Source organism: Suricata suricatta, chromosome 16 (assembly GCF_006229205.1).
Source record: "Suricata suricatta isolate VVHF042 chromosome 16, meerkat_22Aug2017_6uvM2_HiC, whole genome shotgun sequence".
Classification (NCBI taxonomy): Eukaryota; Metazoa; Chordata; class Mammalia; order Carnivora; family Herpestidae; genus Suricata; species Suricata suricatta.
Window position 1 is genome coordinate 12,929,845 of NC_043715.1, and position 21,636 is coordinate 12,951,480.

The 21,636-nt window shown below is 38.6% G+C and overlaps 1 protein-coding gene across 1 annotated transcript in view; it reads right to left on the reverse strand.

Annotated features, from left to right (window-relative positions):
* HYDIN (HYDIN axonemal central pair apparatus protein) overlaps positions 1-21,636 on the reverse strand; it is a 417,349-nt gene that overhangs the window by 381,216 nt on the left and 14,497 nt on the right. Inside the window, exon 2 of the mRNA XM_029925166.1 lies at positions 9,697-9,814. The gene's annotated coding sequence lies outside the window, so the exon portion shown is untranslated. The remainder of the gene's footprint in view (positions 1-9,696; positions 9,815-21,636) is intronic.

The window sequence follows — 21,636 nt, forward strand, 5'->3', positions numbered from 1 at the left end:
CCTTGAGGGTGTCATGCTGAGTGAAGTAAGCCAGGCAGAGAAGGACAGAAACCATATGTTTGCACTCATAGGTCTAGCAGGAAAACAGGAGAGACCTAATGGAGAACCAAGGGGAGCGGAGGAGGGAGAGAGAGTTGGGGAGAGAGAGGGATGCAAAACTTGAGAGACTATTGAATGCTGAGAATGAACTGAGGGTTGAAGGGGAAGGGGGAGGGGGGAAAAGAGGTGGTGGTGATGGTGGAGGGCACTTAAGGCGAAGAGCACTGGGTGTTGTATGGAAAACAATTTGACAATAAAATATTATGAAAAAAAAATGAGAAATCTGAAAAAATATGTATCAGTAACAGATCAGTAAAGAAATCATGGTATATTCATACTTTGGAATGCCAGTTGTTAAATATAGCAAGTAACGTTATGTGTGTTGATATGACAAGATGCCCATGATATTTATGTAAAATAATAAATTGCAAATAATACATAGAGTATGATCCAGTTTCTGTTTTCAATTTCTTTATGTTCATATTTCACATTTTGATACCCACATAGCATAAAGACTAGAGGTCATTGTGTGTGGCTGAGGCGGTCATGTCCCTCTGAGGAATGGGACTGATATTGGAGAGAATGGTATGCACTTGCTCCTTTTTATACTTTGAAATTCTTTGAAATTTTATAACAAACAAAAGGTATTTTAAAGACATATCCCAAACTAACCCCTGTGCTCCAAGATTCTTAAGAGGGTGGGTGCCCCCAGGAACATAGAGCACACATCCAAGTTCAGAAAGAATGTCTCTGTTGGGTTCCTGGTTATATTTCAATTTTACAAGCCACAGCTTTCCTTCCTCCCATCCATGTGGTCACATGGACAGAGTTCACTCTTGAGGGGCCCCAAAGTAGGGCCACTATGGGAAGGAAAAAGGAAATGTAAATGTATTCTGAAAACAGATGGTGTCTGGAAGAGAAAGTGTGTTTGGCAGCAAGAAGGAAAATCACAGGAGGAAGAGAGAAAGGCAGTAAAAGAGAAACCGCCAAAGGAGGTGGTAATTAAGTGCGAAGCTGACGATTTCCAAGGGACTTTTCAGCTTTGGCAAGAGTCAGTCCTGTGGACAAGTCTGCCGAAGTGTGTACACATTGTTTTACATGGCTTTTTATTATTAAAATTATTCCATTACAGCTATAGCTTGGAACCATGTTATCCCGACAGTATTTGTTACCAATGTTCCAAGTATTTAAGTTTCTGAATAATTTACTTAATTTCATAGTTCGAGGTTAGCTCTCTCATTCATTTTGATATGCTTCCTGGAGTGGGAGATGAAGGGGAGAGTCACGCTGGTGGTGAGAGGATTGTATGCATGCCTCACCACTTCCTAATGCTCCTTCTCTGGGCTCTGGAGCCCCTCTCGGGTCACTGGTTGAGTAGGCACGACAACCGTGATGTTGGGAGGTGCCTATGGCAATCACGAGTCATGTCACTTCCCACCTCATTTATAGTATGAACCAAGAAACAAGTGTCTGAAGCGTCCAATAACAATGAGATTAATTGATGAACTATTTTGCACTAAATTGCTTGTTGTATTGTTCACTCTCATCTCCCAACATTCAAGTTTTATCTTTTTCTGATGTAAGGAAATCACTCACCAATGCCAGAGGGAACTCACACATCCATGCGACAAATTTTGCTGAGTGCCTACTATGAGCCAAACACTGTTCCTGGCACTCATGGTACAACAGTGAACCCTACAGGAATAAACTCCTGCTTCTGTGGAATTTACTTGCAAGTGGGAAGAAACAAACCACAACAAGATGAATAAGTAAACTACAGAGTATGAGAAAAACAAAGCAGGAAAGTTCAATACAGAGGGAGATACAACTTTAAATAAATGGTTTCAGGGTGGACCCCAAATGAGGAGATGACATTTGAGCAAACACTTTAAGAGAATAAGCCATGTGCTTTTCTGGAGGAAGAGATTTCAGACAGAGGGAACAGCTTGTGTGAACATCCTGCAGTACAAATGTGCTCTGACTGTTTATGAAATAGGAAAGGAGCTACCGTAGCTGGAGCAGAATAAGCAAAGTGCAGAGAGGAGAGAAGAGAGGAAGAAGGTAACGTGAAGGTCAGAGGGGACAGAGCTCCACTACAGGCCATTTTAAGAACTTGGGCTTTTACTATAAATTATGTGGGAAATCATCTGTGACTTTTTTGGAAAGAGGAATGACTTATCCAACTTACATTTTGATAGGATTGCATCTGGCTGCTGTGTTGAGTACAGTGTAGACACAGACCCATTAAGAAGCGACTGTAATAATCTAGATGGGAGATGATGGTGACTATGACAAGGGTGATAGCAAGAAGGGAGGTAAAAAGTGGCCAAACTATGAAGAGCTTTAAAAGTACAGCCACCAGGGGCGCCTGGGTGGCTTAGTCAGTTGAGCTTCTGACTCTTGACCGGCTCTGGTCATGATCCAAATATTGTGGGATGGAGCCCCGCATCAGACTCCACACTCACTGGAGTGTGGAGCCTGCTTACGATTCTCTCTCTCTTCTTCTACTCCTCTCCTTGGCTTTCTCTCTCTAAAACACACACACACACACACACACACACACACACACACACACACACACATCTAGAGCCATCAAGATTTGCCTGAAGGACGAGAAATAGGTAAGAACAAGAGCGCACCTGGGAAGTCAAAAATCATCCTTAGGTTTTGACCTAAGCACTAAAAGGGCGATCCATCAAATCTCATGATGAAGACTGAGAGAAGCACGTCTAGGGGAAGTCGCTCAGGAGCTCAGCTTTGGACAAATTAGGTTTGAGATGTTTATAAAATATTCAATCAAGTAGGTAATTGCATATATGGCTCTGGAGTTTGGGGAAATGGTCTAAGCTGGAGAATTATATTGGGGCATTGTGGTAGGCAGAACAATTTCCCCCCAAAGATGACCGTGACCTGATCTTCAGAACAAATGAATAGATTACGTTTCCATGGCAAAACATCAAAACAAAACAAAACAGAAAACACTTCGCAGATGTGATTAAGAGTATTGACTTTGAGATGGGGGCAATTATCCTGGATTATATGACTGAGCCAAATTTACTCAGATGGGCCATTAAATGGTGAAAGAGAGAGAGCTAATGAAAGAAAAAGATCAAAGAGATGAGACATTGATGGCTTTGAAGACAGAGGAAAGAAACCATAAACTAAGGAAAGTAGAAGGCTTCTAGAAGCTGCAAAAGCAAAGAAATGGATTGTTCACTGGAACCTCCAGAAAGGAATGAGGCCCCAGTACAGGTGATTTTAGCCCAGGGAAACTGTCAAACTTCTAGCCTAAAGAACTGCAAGGTAATTAACTCAGTGATGTTTTAAGCCACTAAATTTGTCATCATTTGTTACAGTAGCAATGGAAAATTAATGCAAGCACCATCAATACTAGATCGCATTTAAATCTGTATGGGTCAGGGAGAGGGAGGGAGGCAAATCATGAGAGACTCTTGAATACTGAAAACAAACTAAGGGCTGAAGAGGGAGGGGGGAAGGAGAAGGGGGGGTGATGGTCATGGAGGGGGGCACTTGTGGGGAAGAGCACTGGGTGTTATATGGAAACCAACTTGGCAATAAACTATTTTTAAAAAATAAAAATAAAAATAATAAAAAATAAATAAATCTGTAAGGGTGGGATATTAGTGACAGAAAAGAGAAGTCTTGGGACTGATCTTGGGCAAATTTGAATATTAAGTCAGGGATATACGGAAGATAACTGAGAAAGAATGGACACAAGTAAGAAGGAAACAGAAGAAAGCAGTGTTCTGGAAGCCAGAAGAAGAGTCTGCGTCACAGGTTGCTGGAAGGTCAACAAAGAGGAGGACAGAGTTACGACAGGGACAGCATGCGTGTTCAGGCCAGCTGACACACACACACACAGCAGGGAACAGTGGGCCCGGGTCCTCACCACTCCAGCGGCACAGACGGGGGAGACACCTGAACGAGAGCCCCCTCCCCACCCCACAGAGTGCCAGTATTTTCAGACACAGCGATTCGAGGGTCTTAGACTGCCTGGCCCAACCAGAACCCTGGAATGTTTCCAATCAGACCAGCACTCTTTCACCTTGGGGGAGGGAAGGAGTGAAGGTCAGTAGCAAGAGGAGGAGAGCAGAAGAGAAAAAAACCGACTTTCAGCTTTCTCTTACAAACCTGCACTATTGTCTCTTCTTTTACTCTACAATATGGTCTGAAGCCCTCCAAGGCCCTAAATTGTTAAAAGGCATAAATCCTAAGCCAGGAGAATTGACATAATATCTCAAGACCTAGAACTAGTTTTTTTCTTAGAAAAAAAAAACAAAACATGTCCTCATCAAAAAACAAAAACAAAAACAAAAACACCCCACAACCATCCGGAATCTGTTGTTTTGTGTCAGCCATGGCTTTCAGATGACTTTCTGTCTTTTTCCTTCCTTCACCTCAAAACTCAATAGTTAATGTGACCACCCGTAATGGTGGACTGAAGTCATGCCTGCAGACAAATATAGCCTGTGTCACGCTGCCTCACACTGACTTGTCATTGTTTGTTTACCTGTTTATCTTTTCAGTTAGACTCAGAAATCCTCATAAAGCAAGACTATGCCCTTTCATCATTGAATTGCACAAACAATAATTCATTAACTTCTCATTCATGAACTAGTAATATGTGTCCGACATGGTGCTGCTTTCAGGCATTTACTCTTCACAGATCCTGTGAGACGGGCATTCTTTATTCCTCTTCCCAGATAAAAAGATTGAGATTCAGAACGGTTAAGAACCGTAATAGTCATGTTAAGCCAGAGGTGGCAGAGCTGGCCAATGCCAAATTCTGTGCTCAATAATGACCCCTGCAAACATGTCACATCTGAATTCCTGGAATGAATGTTACTCTACATGGAAAATGGGGCTTCGTAGATGTGATTAAATTATGGGTTTTGAGGTGGGGTGATTATACTGGATCACCCAGAATGCGCTCAATGTCATTACAAGGATCCTTACAAGAGGGAGGCAGGAGACCATATTGAGTAGCAGCAGACATGACAACAGAAACAGGAGTTGAAGTGATTTAAGGAAGGGCCAAGGAAAGCAGGCAGCTTCTAGAAGCTGGAAAAGGTGAGGAAACAGATTCTCCCCTAAAGCTTCAAGAAGAAACACAGACCTGCCAATACCTTGATTTTAGACTTCTGAACTTCTGAACAGTAAGACAATAAATCTGTGTTGTTTATGGCCACTAAGTTTGTGGCAACTTATTAACAGTAGCAACAGGACCTGAGGTGGTCAGCGGATATTTGCTAATTACTGAGGGAGGAATAGTGTTCCCTCCGGGGGGCGTCTCTTATCTGGCCCCAACTAACCTCCTGACAGGGAGAGTCCTTCTCAGGGAGGGGGAGGCGAAGCAGCCAGGTACATGCAGGGTGATCTGTGCTTTCCTAACTGCTAAGTTGAATGGACGTGCTAGTGACAATCTGAAGTTCGTTCTATGTCAGTCAGTATCCTTGCAAGATACGACAAAAATGCAACTCTGATTTACAGCTGTGATTTAGAGCCATGGGGGTTGGAGGGAGGGAGGAAGAGGGGAATAGGCTATTTTTAGGCCACCAATTTAGGCTCCTTTTTCCATTTCCTATAACAGTGCATTAAATATCACAAATGATTCCACTGAAATTACAAGCAGCATTAGCAAAAAGATGAGCTGAGATCACATTTTACAATCTAATTCCTTAAATTACTTCATGACAAATTGGAGCAATGAATAGACATGTATATACTGCAAATATACCAACTCTGCCTTCCTCTTTCTCTGAGACCCTCATGGCCCATTCTTTAAACAAGACAGATTATATCAGTAGGGAACAGTTTTCCAAATTAACAAATTCAATACACCTCATTGCTTAGCTGCTCAAGAAATAAAGAGCTGGAAGTCTGAACATCACTTTGATTTTGCAGATGGCTTACCATGCCATGAAGGGTTACTTCCCCCTTCTGCATCCCAGTTTCTTTAGCAGGTTAAAATCCCACACTTTGAGGGCGGCTCAGTCGGTTAAGCAACTGGCTCTTGATTTCAGCTCAGTCATGATCTCATGGTTCATGAGGTCGAGCCCCACATTGGTCTCAGCACTGGGCATGAAGCCTGCTTTGGATTCTCTCTCTCTGTCCTTCCTCCACTTGTGCTCACTCACAAACTTTCTCCCTTTCTCTCAAAATAAACAAATATTTAAAAACATAAAATATAAAATGCTACTCTTTGAAAGTAAGAACTTCAAAACAGCTTTTGATATTTTAAGAACAAGTAGTACATAAGCATAAAGATGGTTACAATTCAGGGCTCCTGGGTGGCTCAGTCAATTAATCGTCTGACTTCAGATCAGGTTGTGATCTTGCAGTTCCTGAGTTCCAGCCCCAAGTTAGGCTCTGTGCTGACAGCTCAGAGCCTGAAGTCTGCTTGAGAGTCTTCCTCTCTCTCTGTCCCCCCCCCGGCTTCTCTCTCTTTTTCCTTCTCTCTCTCAAATAAATAAAACATTAAAAAAAAAAAAGATGGTTACAATTCCAGCTAAAAGCAATCATTTAAAACTCACTCTCAAATTCACATATGCTGTATTCCATACTCTATATGACGCAGAAGGTGAAATAAATTGAATAGACCTAAGGTAAAATCAGTCACTGCCCTGAGTCTAGACCTTTTGATTAGACTGGCAATCCCCACTTTCCCAGCTTGCCTGGTTTTGTAGCCAAGGTTCTCAGGGGTCTTGAATAGCTTTGGAATCTGAACAAATCACACACACTAGGGGTCCACTGAGATCACCAGAAACTCCATTTATTTGCGACCTGAGACAGGATTTTATTGCTTCTCAGATTAACAGTTAAAAATGTTTGGCTTTTCTGCCTCAGGGGTGCTGGTTTGATGTATGAGGCAGGGAGATTATTAAATCTTCGGTGCTTCCAAAGATGTGAATTAAACCACAGCACCTCCTTAGCCACCTTCCCTGGATGAGCTGGAGATTTATTATTAACCTGTCGCTCTTGCGTGCTCATCAAAACAAGCAGCGTCATGATTAATTACACCTACTTCCTTAAGGATATGTCATCTCAACCTCCTGTGGACAGGATATGACAGAGCCTCCAGATTCCCTCGTGGAGCTCAGCAGGAGCACTTTCAGCGGAGAGGACCACCAGCCTTTCCTCATCACTTCCATGAATATATTTGAAAGAAAGGTGGCATGTCTGTAACTAAATGTTGTTCTTTTAGTTTTAAATGAAATTGCACTTCATTTTGGCTTCCCTTCCCTGTTCAGAGATAGCACATTGGCTGATTCTGTTCATCTGGGCATTTGTGAAAGAATTTTGAAAGGTCCAGCACTAAATGGATGTAAACTCTAAAATTCTCTTTTCAAGTCTGTCACTTGCAATTCAATTCAACAAATACAATATTTATTAGGTTTCTTCTATGTGGCAAGAAGCAGATGTGAATGTATTCATTCATCCCTTCATCCAGTATTGTCTGGATAATGTCTTCTATGTGCCAGTGATGAGCCGAGGTATACCAATCACTAAAAACAGCACCAGTCCTGGCCCTCATGCGGCTGACAGCCTTGCTACCCCTCCCCCTCTAACGTAAGTCTGCACACACACACGAGTGTATGTCTTCTAATACAAGTTTGCACACAATAGACATTAAATTCAGTCTGCACTAATATGGCACCTGCAGAGGTCACCCCCCTCCTGGCCCAGTGCGACCTGCAGGACTAAACTGCGTCGAAACCTTCCTATTTCACCTCTTGTTTTTTCCTGCTGTACCTAACACTGCACAGATTATCTGGTTTGCTAAATAATCACAGAAGCACGGGAAGTTTTCAAATGAACTTTTAGGCATGCCTACCTGGCTTCTGATCTGCCGTAAGAATAAATTCACTATTACTGATTTAAACTGTAGGATAATCACTTTTTTTTTGAACTAGGTTCCTGGAGTGTCTGGGTGGTTTAGTTGGTTGAGTGTCCAACTCTTGATTTCAGCTCAGGTCATGATCCCAGGGTTATGGGACAGAGCCCCACATCAGGCTCCGCATTGAACATGGAGCCTGCTTAAGCTTCTCTCTCTCTTTCTCTCTCTCTCTGTCTTCCCTTCTCCCCTGCTCATGTTAAAAAAAAAAAGAGAACTAGGTTCCCAATTATATCCTTGTCCCTTTTTATAATTTTTATTATGAAAATTGATAAAAATAAGAAAAGATGAGATAATAGAATGGATCCCCACATACACATCATCTAACCTCAGTAACTGTCATTTTCTCATTTTTGTCTTTATCTAACATATGTCTTTCCCCTTCACATATTTTTGTTTTTAAGTATTTTAAAATAAATTCTCACTGTCATACCGTTTTACCTTGAAATACATTAGAATTTGTCTCTGACAAAAAAGATTTTTAAAAAAATACCTATAGTATCATTATATTACTTAACAAAACCAAAATAATTCTTCAACTTCTTTTTAATGTTTATCTATATTTGAGAGAGAGAGAAGAGCATATATCGGGGGAGGGGCAGAAAGAGAGGAAGACAAGAGAATCAAGAGCAGGCTTGAGGCTCTGGGCTGACAGCACAAAGCTTGATACAGGGCTTGAACCCACGAACTGTGAGAACATGACCTGAGCCAAAGTCAGATGCTTAACCGACTAAGCCACCCAGGCACCCCATAATTCCTTAACGCTTCTAACATATAGCCTATCATTCTAACGTCCTTGATTGCCTAGCAAAAATCGTTTTGGAATGAAACAAGATCCAAAAGTCTACACGCTGGGTTTGGTTGATGTGTCTTTCACTAACAGCTTTTCTCCCATATCCTTTTGAATATCACCAAAATGATCAACATTTTATTTTTACCCAGGATAAACAAATCCATCCAAACTTAACATACTCCTGGTGAAACATCATTAATGTAATATTTTTGGGATAGGGTGATCATTTATCACTCAAATGGAGAAACTATTAAGTTTAAGGGAGATGCTACTAATAATTACACTGGTGTTGGGGCGTCTAGGTGGCTCAGTCGGTTGGGCATCAGACTTCAGCTTAAGTCATGATCTCACGGCTCATGAATTTGAGCCCCATGTCGGGCTCTGTGCCGACAGCTCAGAGCTTGGAGTCCACTTCAGATTCTGTCTCTGTCTCTCCCTGCCCCTGTTCTCTCCTGTTCACAGTTTCTCTCCTTCAAAATAAGTAAACATTAAAATAATAATAATTATTACAGTGGTGTAAACCAGAACAAACAGTCACCCTGCCAGTAGTGATATCAGGAATGAAAAAGGAGGATCCAATTTCTGGTTTCCACATGGGCATAGAGAGCTGGAAAAGAGCTAGAAAGAATGTCCCTCCCATCTTGACAATTAAAAAAGAAGTTGACAAGCCACCAGTGAACAACTTTTCCTGCATCCATCAGAGTTGAAGCTGAAGAAACTAGTTCCACGACTGAGTTGAGACAAGCGTCCACAGGGAGGCACAAAACGCAAGCACTTGTTTCCTTGGGGCCGTTGAACGCTGGGAAGAAGAACTCACCGAGAATTGCTAACAAAATAGCGGAGGCTACGAACTGGGTGGTGGCACAATATGGAGCCCTGAACGCTACAGCTAAGGGTCTCTAACGCCACTTGCAGGCTTCTCGCTCCACGCACGCCAGCAGGTACTCACAGAAAACGATGGCAAGAGTCCTGAGAAAGCATCCCTCAGGATCAGGCTTCGGGGTGAGGAAGACAGCTGCTGCAGGAAGGCCATGGAGCCCAGCCCAGATTCTTCTTCTCTCTCTCCCCTATGAAGACAAAAACAAACACAAACAATCACTGGTGATGTGGTGTTAAAAAAAAAAATCAAGGGAAATAACTTCATAACGCCAAGAGACGAAAAAATCAACAGATCCAAACTCAAATATAACACAGATGTTGGAGCTATCAACATTTAATTTAAACTAACCTCAGGGGCCCCTGGCTGGCTCAGCTGGTTTGATTTCAGAGTTGTAAGTTCGAGCCATACACTGGCTGTAGAGATTAAAAATAAAATCTTTTAAAAAAATTTTTTAATAAAATGACTATGAAAAACATGTCAAAGCCTCCAGTGGAAAAACTGTACAACACTCATGGTCAGATGAGTAATTTTAGCAGAGAGATGGTAACTGTAAGAAAAAATCAAATGAAGATGCTGGAAATGAAAAACATAGAGATCAAGATTGTCACTGACAGGTTCATCAGTAGAAGAATTCATGAAATATCCAAACTGAAAGAGAAAAATGAGTAAAAAATAAAAAGAGAATATAGCATCCAGGAAATATAGAACAACATCAAATGATCTAACAGATATACAATTAGAATTCCAGAATTAAAAAAAAGACAGGGAACCCAGTAGAATAATTATTTGAAGGGATAATGGCTAAGAATTTTCAAAACTAATGGCATCTATCAAACTACAGATCAAACCACCAACCAAGATAAATATCCAAGCCAGAGACAGACATATCTAGCTTCTAAAAACACAAAACAAAATCTTTTTTAATCGTTTATTGTCAAGTTGGTTTCCATGTAACACCCAGGGCTCTTCCCCAAAAGTGCCCTCCTCCATGACCATCACCCCCCTTCCCCTTTCCCTTCTCTTCCCCCCTCCCCTTTCAGCCCTCAGTTTGTTGTCAGTATTCAAGAGTCTCTCATGATTTTCATCCTCTCTCCCTGACTCATTTCCCCACCTTCTCCTCCCCATGGTCCTCTGTTAAGTTTCTCCTGTTAGGCTTATGAGTGAAACATATGGTATCTGCCCTTCTCTGCCTGACATTTCACTTAGCATGACACCCGTGAGGTCCATCCATGTTTCCACGAATGGCCAGATTTCATTCTTTCTCCCTGCCATGTAGTACTCCATTATATATATAAACCACATCTTCTTGATCCATTCATCAGGTGATGGACATTTAGGCTCCCTCCATGATTTGGCTACTGTTGACAGTGCTGCTATGAACATTGGGGTCCCCGTGCTCCTATGCATCAACACTTCTGTATCCCTTGGGTAAATCCCCAGCAGTGCTATTGCTGGGTCATAGGGGAGTTCTATTGTTAATTTTTTGAGGAGCCTCCACACTGTTTTCCAGAGTGACTGCACTAGTTTACATTCCCACCAACTGTGTAGAAGGGTGCCCGTTTCTCCACACCCTCACCAGCATCTATAGTCTCCTGATTTGTTCATTTTAGCCACTCTGACTGGCGTGAGGTGGTATTTCAGTGTGGTTTTGATTTGTATTTTCCTGATGATGAGTGATGCTGAGCATCATTTCATGTGTCTGTTGGCCATCTGGATGTCCTCAGCAAAGAGAAAATCTTGAAGGTGGCAAAGGGGGAAAACTTATTAAAGAGAAATAAACATAAGAATTGTAACAGCCATCTTGTTAAAAACCATGCAAGCTAGAAGACAATAGAGTGACATTTTTAAAGGTCTGAATCAAAGAGTGACATCATTAAGATGAAGGAGTAGGAGACTCCAGTCTCCATCCCCCTCTCAAAAAAAAAATTTTTTTTTTAAATTCATACCTATCTGTGAACAAAAACAGCTCTGGGAGAGTTTAACAGTCCACTTAAGAAGCTTCAGCAACACAATAGAGCAAAAATCCTGAGACTAGGCATACAAAAAGAGTAGGAAGAAGTTTTGTTTTGCCTGCATCAAACCACCCCCCCAGACTGGCATTGTTGTATACCAAGAGGGAACTCCCCAGTCCAAGAGAGTTTCCCTCCCTGGGAAAGGTAAAGCAGGGTGAGCAACAAGCTTCTGCACCCTTTGGGAGCACTGCACAAAGAACCCACTTCGGTGGCACCATGCCCAGAGACCAGTGAAGCTAAGACATCTAGAAATGGTCCGGAACCGAGAACGAGGGCGGGGGCTCCCAGCACCAGCCACACAATGTGAGCAGCGGCGGTTCCCAGCGGCCTGCTCTGCAGAGAACCACAAAAACTTCACTTGAGGACCGCAACAGCCCGTGCGGATGCTACAGATCCCATGGCCACTTTTCACATTATAGTCCCCAGCAGACTGCTTCACAGCAGACTTTGCTTCACAAAGGACCCCAGCAGCTTGTTGCTACTGAGAAATCCAACAGCCAGCATAGCCACTGCAGACCTCCCGCAGTTTTGCCACTGAGATTTTCATGCTCACAGATACCAGCGACCTGGTAGCTTTCCATGCTCCCTCCCCAGCAAAGCCCAGGATCCACACTGGGTGCCAGCCTCAGCCTCTACAGCTATGTGCATGCAAGATGCCAACTGAGGCCCCCTGACTGCTCCCCATGTCTATGCATGTACCCATGGCCAACTACTGCAGATATACAAGTGCATATATAGACAGCTAAGGTCCCGAGTTACTTGTAGACTCAGAGATGGCCCTGACTCCAGTCACTAGCCTGCACTGCCACAGGGGCACCCAACATAGAAGCACCTAAATATATAAAGCAAATATTAACAGACATAAAGGGAGAGATAGACAGCAATGCAATAGCAGTAGGAGATTTTAATACTCTTTGCATCAATGGATAGATCACCCACACAGAAAATCAATGAGGAAACACTGGCCTTCACACATGAGACCACATGAACTTAACAGATATATATACAGATCATTCCATCCACAGGCAGCAGATTACATATTCTTCTCAAGCACACATGGAATATTCTCCAGGATGATCATCTGTTAGGTCACAAAATAAGTCTTAATAAACTTAGGAAGACTGAAATCAGATCAAGCATCTTTTCCAACTACAGTGGTATGAAACTAGAAATCAATTACAAAAAGAAAACTGGAAAATTCCTAAACTGTGAGATCAAACAACATGCTACTAGACAACCAATGAATCAAAGGAAAATCAAAATGTACCCTGAGACAAAGAAAAGTGGAAATACAATATACCAAAACTTGCAGAAAAGCAAAAGCAGTTCGAAGAGTGAAGTTCATAGTAGTAAATGCCTACCTCAAGAAACAAGAAAAATCTCAAATAAACAATCTAATCTTAAGCCTCAAGGAACTAACAAAAGAACAAATGAAGCCCAAAGTTAGTAGAAAGAAGGAAAAAACAAAGATCAGAGCAGAAATAAATGAAGTAGACTAAAAGGACAACAGAAAAGATCAAAGAAACTAAGAGTTGTTTCTCTAAAAAAATAATAATAATTGACAAAACTTTAACTAGAATATCAAGGAAAAAAAGAGAAAGGGCTCAAATAAAATTAAAAAAATGAGAGAGGAGGTATTACAGCTGATACCACAGAAATATAAAGGATCCTAAGAGACTGGTGTGAACAATTACACACCAACAAATTGGACAACCTAGAAGAAATGGATAAAATCCCAGAAGCATATACCTACCAAGACCTACCTAATCATGAAAATAGAAAATCTGAACAAATCTTCTCTGGCAATCATTGTTGCACCATATGCTAAATAACTTGGATGTAAATTATAGAAAGGAAAAAAAGAAAAAAAAAGAAATCTGAACAGATTACTAATAAGATTGAATCATCAATAAAAACCACCAAACAAACAAAAGTCTAGGACCAGAGCGCTTAACTAGTAAATTCTACAAAATATTTAAGGAAGAATTAATACCAATCCTTCTCAAATGCTTCCAAAATAAAGATACTTCCAAACTCATTTTACAAGGCCAGCATTATCCTGATACCAAACCCAGACAAGGATGACTCAAGAAAACTGTAGGCCAGTATCTGTCATGAACACAGATGCAAAAATCCCCAATAAAATATTAGAATACCAAATTCAATAATACATTACAAAGATCACACACCATGATTGAACAGGATTTATTCCAGAGCTGCAAGGATGGTTCTACACCCGCAAATCAGGTAATGTGGCACACCACACTACCAGAACGAAGGGTAAAAAAATCATATCGTCGTCTCAGTAGATGTAGAAAAACCATTTGACTAAATTCAATACCCGCTTATGATAAAAACTCTTAACAAAAACTGGGTACTGGGGGAACATATCTCAATATAATACAAGCCATAAATGACAATTCCACAGCTAAGGTCATACTCAATGGTGGTGAGCTGAAATCTTTTCTAAGATTAGGAATAAGACAAGGATGCCTACTCTCATCACTTTTTTAAAATCTTTTTAATGTTTTATTTATTTTTGAGAGAGAGAGAGACAGCATGAGCAGTGGAGGGTCAGAGAGAGAGGGACACACAGAATCTGAAGACAGGCCCCAGGCCCTAAGCTAGCTGTCAGCAAAGAGCCTGACGCGGGGTTGGAACCCACAAACCCCAAGATCATGACCTGAGCTGAAGCCGGAAGCTTAACCAACTGAGCCACCCAGGTACCCCAGCCACTTTTATTCAATATAGTACTGGAAGTCCTAGCCAGAGAACTTGGCAAGAAAAAGAAATTCTTTCCAAGTTGGAAAGAAAGAAGTAAAACTGTCACTATTTGCAGATGACATATTATATATAGAAAATGCTAAAGACCCCACCAAAAACTGTTAGAATAAAAAAAGTAAAGTTGCAGGATACCAAATCAAAATACAAAACTCTGTTATGTTTCTATACACTAATAATGAATTATCAGAAGAAAACTTAAGAAAACAATCCCATTTTCAACAGCATCAAAAAGAATAAAATACCTAGGAATAAATTTAACCAAAAAGGTAAAAGACCTATACACTAAAAACTATAAGACATTGATGAAAGAATTGAAGAAGACACACACAAAAAAGGAATGATATTCCATATTCATAGATTAGAAGACTTAATATTGTTAAAATGTCCATGTTATCCAAAGCAATCTACAGATTCATTGCAATACCTATGAAAATTCCAGTAACATTTTCAAAGAAATAAAAGAATCCTAAAATTTGTATTAAACTACAAAACTTCATATAGTGAAAGCAATCTTGAGAAAGAAAAAAATAAAAAGCTGGATGTATCATGCCCCTTGATTTCAAGCTACAATACAAAGCTATAGTAATCAAAACTGTATGGTACTGACATAAAAACAGACACACAGATCAACAAAAGAAAATAGAGAGACCAGAAATAAACCAAACACACATGGTCAATTCATTTATGACAAAGGAGCCAAAAATACACAATGAGGAAAGGACCATCTCTTTAAAAAATGGTGCTGGGGAAACCAGACAGATACATGTGAAAGAGTAAAATTGGAAAACTATCTTACACCATACACAAAAATCAACTCAGAATGGATCTAAGATTTGAACGTAAGACCCCAAAACCTCCAAGAAGAAAACACAGGCAGAAATCTCAGTCTTGAGGGTTTTTTGGATTTGACACCAAAAGCAAAAAAAAAAAACAAGTGAGACTACATAAAATTAAAAAGCTTCAGTACAGCAAAAGAAACAAACCATCAACAAAATGAAAAGGCAATCTACTGAATGGGAGAAAATATCTGCAAATGATATATCTGGTAAGAGGTTAATATCCAAAATATATCAAGAACTCGTACTACTCAGTTTAAAAAAAAAATACCAACAACAACCCAATTAAAAAGTGAGCAGAGGCACCTGGGTGGCTCAGTCAGTTAAGCATCCAACTCTTAATTTTGGCTCAGGTCATGATCTCACAGTTTGTGAGTTTGAGCCCCGCATCTCCTAAAAATTTTATTAAAATAAATAAAAATTCAATAAAAATAAAAAATGGGCAGAGGATCTGAATAGACATTTTTCCAAAGAAGACAGAAAGATGGCAAATGGGCACATGAAAATATGCTCAACATCATTTATCATTGGGAAAATGCAAATCAAAACCACAATGAGATATTACTCCATACCTGTTACAATGGCTGTTACCAGAAAGACAAGAAAGAAGTGTTGGTGAGGATGTGGATAGGGGACATTCGTGCACTGTTAGTGGGAATGTAAATTGGTATAGCCTCTATGTTTTACCGCACTAAAACAGTATGGAAGTTTCTCAAAACGTTAAAAATAGAACTACCATATGATCCAGCAATTCCACTTGAAGAAATGAAAACACTAATTTGAAAAGATGTATGCACTGCCTGATCACTGCAGCATTACTCACAATAGCCAAAACACGGAAATAGCCTAAGAGTCCAACGATGGATAAATGGATAAAGAAGATGAAATATTATTCAGTCATTTAAAAAAAAAAAAAAGGGACATCCTGCCATTTGCAACAACATGATGGACCTTAAGGGCTTTATGCTAAATGAACTAAGTCAGACAGAAAAAGATAAATACCCTATGATCTCATTTATATGTATAATATAAAACAATTTTTAATGAGTTCATGAATATAGAGAACAGATTGGTGGTTGCCAGAGGCAGAGGTTTTATGTATACATACAGTTAATAATACTGTTATATTTGAAAGTTGCTAAGAGTAAATCTTTCTCATCATAGAAAAAATATTATAACTATGTACATTGATGAATGTTAACTTACTGTGGTGATCATTTTATAATATGTACATATATTTAATCATTATGTGGTACACCTGAAACTGATATCATGTTATATGTCAATTATATCTCAATTTTTAAAAATAAAGCAGAAATCAATTATTTAGGAAAAAAACAGTGAGTAAACCAAAACAACTGGTTCTTTGAAACCTAATCAACAAAATAGAAATAGTTAACCTGATTTTTAAATGATGAGGAGAAAGCACAAGCACAGAGAAGAAACAAGGTCAGAAGAGGAATTTTTTTTTAAATCATGAGACTACTTTATACAACTCTATGAAATAAAAACTTTTTAAAGAAAATATAGATGAAATAAGCAACATTCTAAACAAATGAATTGTGTAAAAAGAAATATAGAAGTACATGGTCATAAAAAAAGCACCCTCAGCAAAAAGGCACTAGGCTCAGCCAGTTTCACAAAGAAGTCTACCAAATCTGTAAAGATCAGATGATGTAAATGCTACTTAAACTATTTCAGAGCATTGAAAAGAAAAAGTCCAAATCATTTTTATAAAGCAAATTTAGTATCAATTCCAAAAGTAGACAAACATTGCTCAATAAAATACTTTACTTATTAATGCAAAAATTGTAAATAAAATATTAGCAAATAGAATCCAAAAATCATCATGATCAAGCAGTGTTTGTTTAGTATCTGGAACTGCATTAATACAATTAGTCATATTAGTAGAACAAAAGAGAAATATATACTTATCTCCACAGATTTTAGCAATGGAAAAACTAGACACTTGTTTTTAAAAAGCCTCAAAAATAGGAATATCTCATTGATATAAATAAAAATAATAAAATAAACTTTATAAAGTCAGCAGCCAATATAATGGGAATACAATAGGACAGTTTTCAAACTAAACTATGGTCTGTGGACCCAAACCAAGACATTATTTATTTATACTCTACACTATTTAATAGTTTCACTGATGATGCAGAAGCAGTGATGGGCAAAATTGCTGGTGCCTTAGTACTAATCAAGGTAGTGGCACCAAAATCTTCTACATAGTCATTGTATTCTTTATCACACATGTTCATTATGCTGGAAAAAGAGCTATTCTTAATTAAGAATATCCTCAATGAGGTGGTTAAAAATAATTAAATGTATTAAGTTTCAACCCTTGAGTAGATGCCTTTAATATTCTAAGTGAAGGGGCACCTAAGTGGCTCAGTAGATTAAGCATCTGACTTTGGCTCAGGTCATGATCTCATAGTTGGTGGGTTCGAGCCCCACGTCAGGCTCTGGGCTGACAGCTTAGAACCTGGAGCCAGCTTCTAATTCTGTGCCTCCCTCTCTCTCTTCCCCTTCCTTACTTGCACTCTCTCTCTCTCCCCAAAATAAGTACACACTAAAAAAATAAAATAAATAAAACATCAAAACTTTAAAAATATATATTCTAGGTGAAGAAGTGAAAAGTTATGCAGATAGCACTTCTCCTGCATCCTGAAGCAGGTTGGCTGTCACCAGGAAAAGTATTTGTGTGGTTGAGTTGCAACTGAGGATGTGCATTTTTCATGGAATACATTTACTTGGAAGACAAACTCGAGTTACTATATAGTTTATAGTTGCAGTTTATAGTTTTAGACATGGGTACTTGACGGGTATTTCTCCAGTAATTAATAAAGTGAGCTCTCATTTCAAGGAAAACAACTGACAATATTTGTTGCAATGAGAAAATGTAAGCATCCAAGCAAAAAATTAAAATTTTAGATTTTTTATGATGAGATCAGCAATGATGTTTAGAAATATGACTTTTTGGATACCATATAAATCATATGCATCCAACATCTGCAAGATCTGCATAACTCAATGAACTCATTTTCCAAATGACAAATTTGTGTTGTTACAAAACCACATGTGGGTAAGCAATCCATTCAAAGTGCAAGACAGACCAATGAATTTTAACAGAGTTCAAAAAGTTCACTAATATAGTTAAAGATTCTTCTTTGTAATCAACTTTTAAAAAAATATCACCTGTCAAGTTTTGGAGTAGCATCAAAGAACATCCATAAGTACCTGAAAAGGTTGTCAAAATACTCCTCCCTTTTCTAATTACCTATTTGAGTCCAGATCTTCTTAAGTACTTCAACCAAAACAATGTATTGCAACAAATTGAATGTAAAAATGAATATAAGAATTGAGCTGTCTTCTATTATAAAGACAAAAAAAGACCTACAAAAATGGAAACACTGCCATGCTTCTAACTTTTGTCTTGAACGTTATTTTTCATAAACTGTATTTATGTTAACACATAATAGTTTTATCTTTGTCATTTTTCAATTAGTTAATAAAACTTAAAATGTTTAGGAACTTTAGCTTCTGATATGGAACACCTCAACAGATAGATCTCTGATGAACAAAAGCTTTTTGGATTCCTCAGTAACTTTTAGGAGAGTAAAGGGGTCCAGAGACCAAATAGTTTGAGAACCACTGCACTATAGATATTCCCATTAAGGTCAGGATGATGTTGGGTGTGGGCAGAAAATATACAAGATGAGATGGGCATATGTTGTGCCAAAAAGTACCAAAGCTTTCGAAGACTTTTTGAATTATATAAAAAATAGCCTAAGTATCAACTTGAAGGAGCCCTTTCCCTTAACCACTCAAGCCAAAATAGGATAATTTGAACACTGAATGAGAACACTATTTGTAATTGATTAAAATACATCAACTATATAACCATCCATAAGTTCCTAAAGTTAGTTTAAAAACTAAAAAAAAAAAAAGTCCATTGATCACCTTTGAAGTTTGCTAAAACATCATCTTATTGTTCTAAAAACTGATAGTGTTTTAAAACATTAAGCACTGTCCCCAGCTTTTTCTGAATAACCTATTTCAGGAAAAAACAAATAGTGTATAACTTCAAGTACATATTATAAAGCGCAATGAATACGGAAGAAATGTGGTTAGAAAATCACTAATTTGTGGGGCGCCTGGGTGGCTCAGTCAGTTAGGTATCTGACTCTTGATTTTGACTCAGGTCATAATCTAAGAGTTGTGAGGTGGGGCTCCATGCTGGGTGTGGAGCCTGCTTGAGTCTCTTTCTCTCCCTTTACCCCTCCCCACTCCCAGCTTGCGTGCTTCCTCTCTCTCAAAAAAAAAAAAAAATCACTAATTTGCAACCTCTAATAGAGCTAAGTATCAATACTCAATAAATGCTAAAACTATTAAATGAAAGATGGATAGAAAATTAGCATATAAATAAGGTTGACATTTGAATCTGATTAACCTTAACATCACTGAGGGAGGCAACTAACCATTTTGTGCTTTGTGATGGGATAAATAAAGGGAGTACACGATACCACTTGTGAAGTTTTCTTGCCGAAAGTAATCCTCTAGATCTAACTACCAATTTGTAGGAAATAGGTGGCTTGGAGATACACATCAAAAGATGAAATTGCCAAATCCGGCATGTGGAAAACTACAGGACAGTTCACATGGCATGGAAAAGAAACTGTTGGACTGCACAGTCAGGGGAGGGACTTTTACCAGATATTCAGAGGCACACACACAAAGCAAATGCAATGTGTCAACCTTATTTGGATCCTTAACTGAACCAACTGTAAAAAGGCATTTTTTGAGACAACCTGAAAATTTTGAACATGGACAAAGTATTGGGTAATCTTAATTTTGTCACGTATGATAAAGTCCTTATATGTTAGAAGAAATTTCATGAATTTGTTTTAAAATACTTTTTAAAAAAGTGTAGGAGGATAATGCAAGTTAAGCAAAATGTTGGTAGTTATGGAGCCTGACTGAGGGTATGTGAGGAGTTGTTAACCTGATTTTAATTTTGTGTATGTTTGAAAGCTTTCTATAATGAAAATAGTCAAGTAGTATTCTGGTATTCTGTAGATACCTATACCGACAATATGAAATACAAAATAAGTATATGCCATAGCACCCTGTACTTGAATTTATAATTCTGGCAGGAAAATGAAAGAATGGAGGAAAAAGAAGAACGAACAATATAAGACTGTTTAAGGAAACGCTCAGATTGAATAATTCAAGCAGTAAGTACAATTGCTCTAGGAAGAGATTGATATTACTTGAGTTATCTAATAGTTACAGGAATGATATTTACTCTAATAAAAAAATTCACTAGGATATGTTTATGCTACTTTTGAATTTTCTCAGCCAGTCTAGTATGCAGACTAATTTTTCAATCTGAAATTCACTGGAAACAACAGAAATTCTCAAAAGCCTTGATAGTAAAAGCACATCCGTCTTGCTCAGTAAAATAATTTTGTGTTGAAGCACAAGCTTAAATAGCAAAAGGATGCAGATACACATGTAAGTAAAATATGTTTATCCACAAAGGCCTACAGAATCATTTCAATAAAATTTTCAGCAGAATGTATACAAATAGTTTAGAGGAAAAGAACAATCTCTACACATATTTTCCTTAATTATATTATGACCAGTTTAGCCCACAAATCGACAACGTGGCTGCAATTATTATGTATTAAATAATACATAATATTAAATGTCTGATAACAGCCTACACTGATGCTGGCATATAAAAACTCAGCATTACATCTAATTGGGTCTATGAAGACACTCTGGAAAGACAGAAAGTGCAAGATCTAAAGAAACTTAAAGAAAACACTATTATGGGTACAACTCATAAATTTATATACAACCCATACGTGAGCACAAGCAGATTAGACATGAGTAAAATTAAATGCTAACCTATGCTCAGTGACAGATAATTTCTATATATTTTCACTAATAGAGAAGAGCTGACATCTTCACCTTATCTGTGGTCATAAAGCAGCTTCCCCTCTTCTCAAAACATTCCAGTATAAATGTGTACTCATCCAAAGAGAAGTTACTTTCATCTTCTGTGTTGGCCAAAACTAAGAAAATGAAAATAACACATTGGGGGTGGGTCTTTATTCCAAGACTGACACTTTATATAAAGAATGCATTGATTAGAAGTGATAAATAAGCAAGAATCCATTATAAATGTTGAGTATTATTTTAATTACACGCCCTAAAACATACCTACATATTATGACGAGTGCTATATGTTGTATCAAGCTTTTAGTTTGCTACATGGCCATTAGGCCAGCTCTAAAAAATGTTTGCCATCCAAATAGAAATTCATTAGGGAATACTGAAATGTTTGTTTTGTGGTTAGTTCA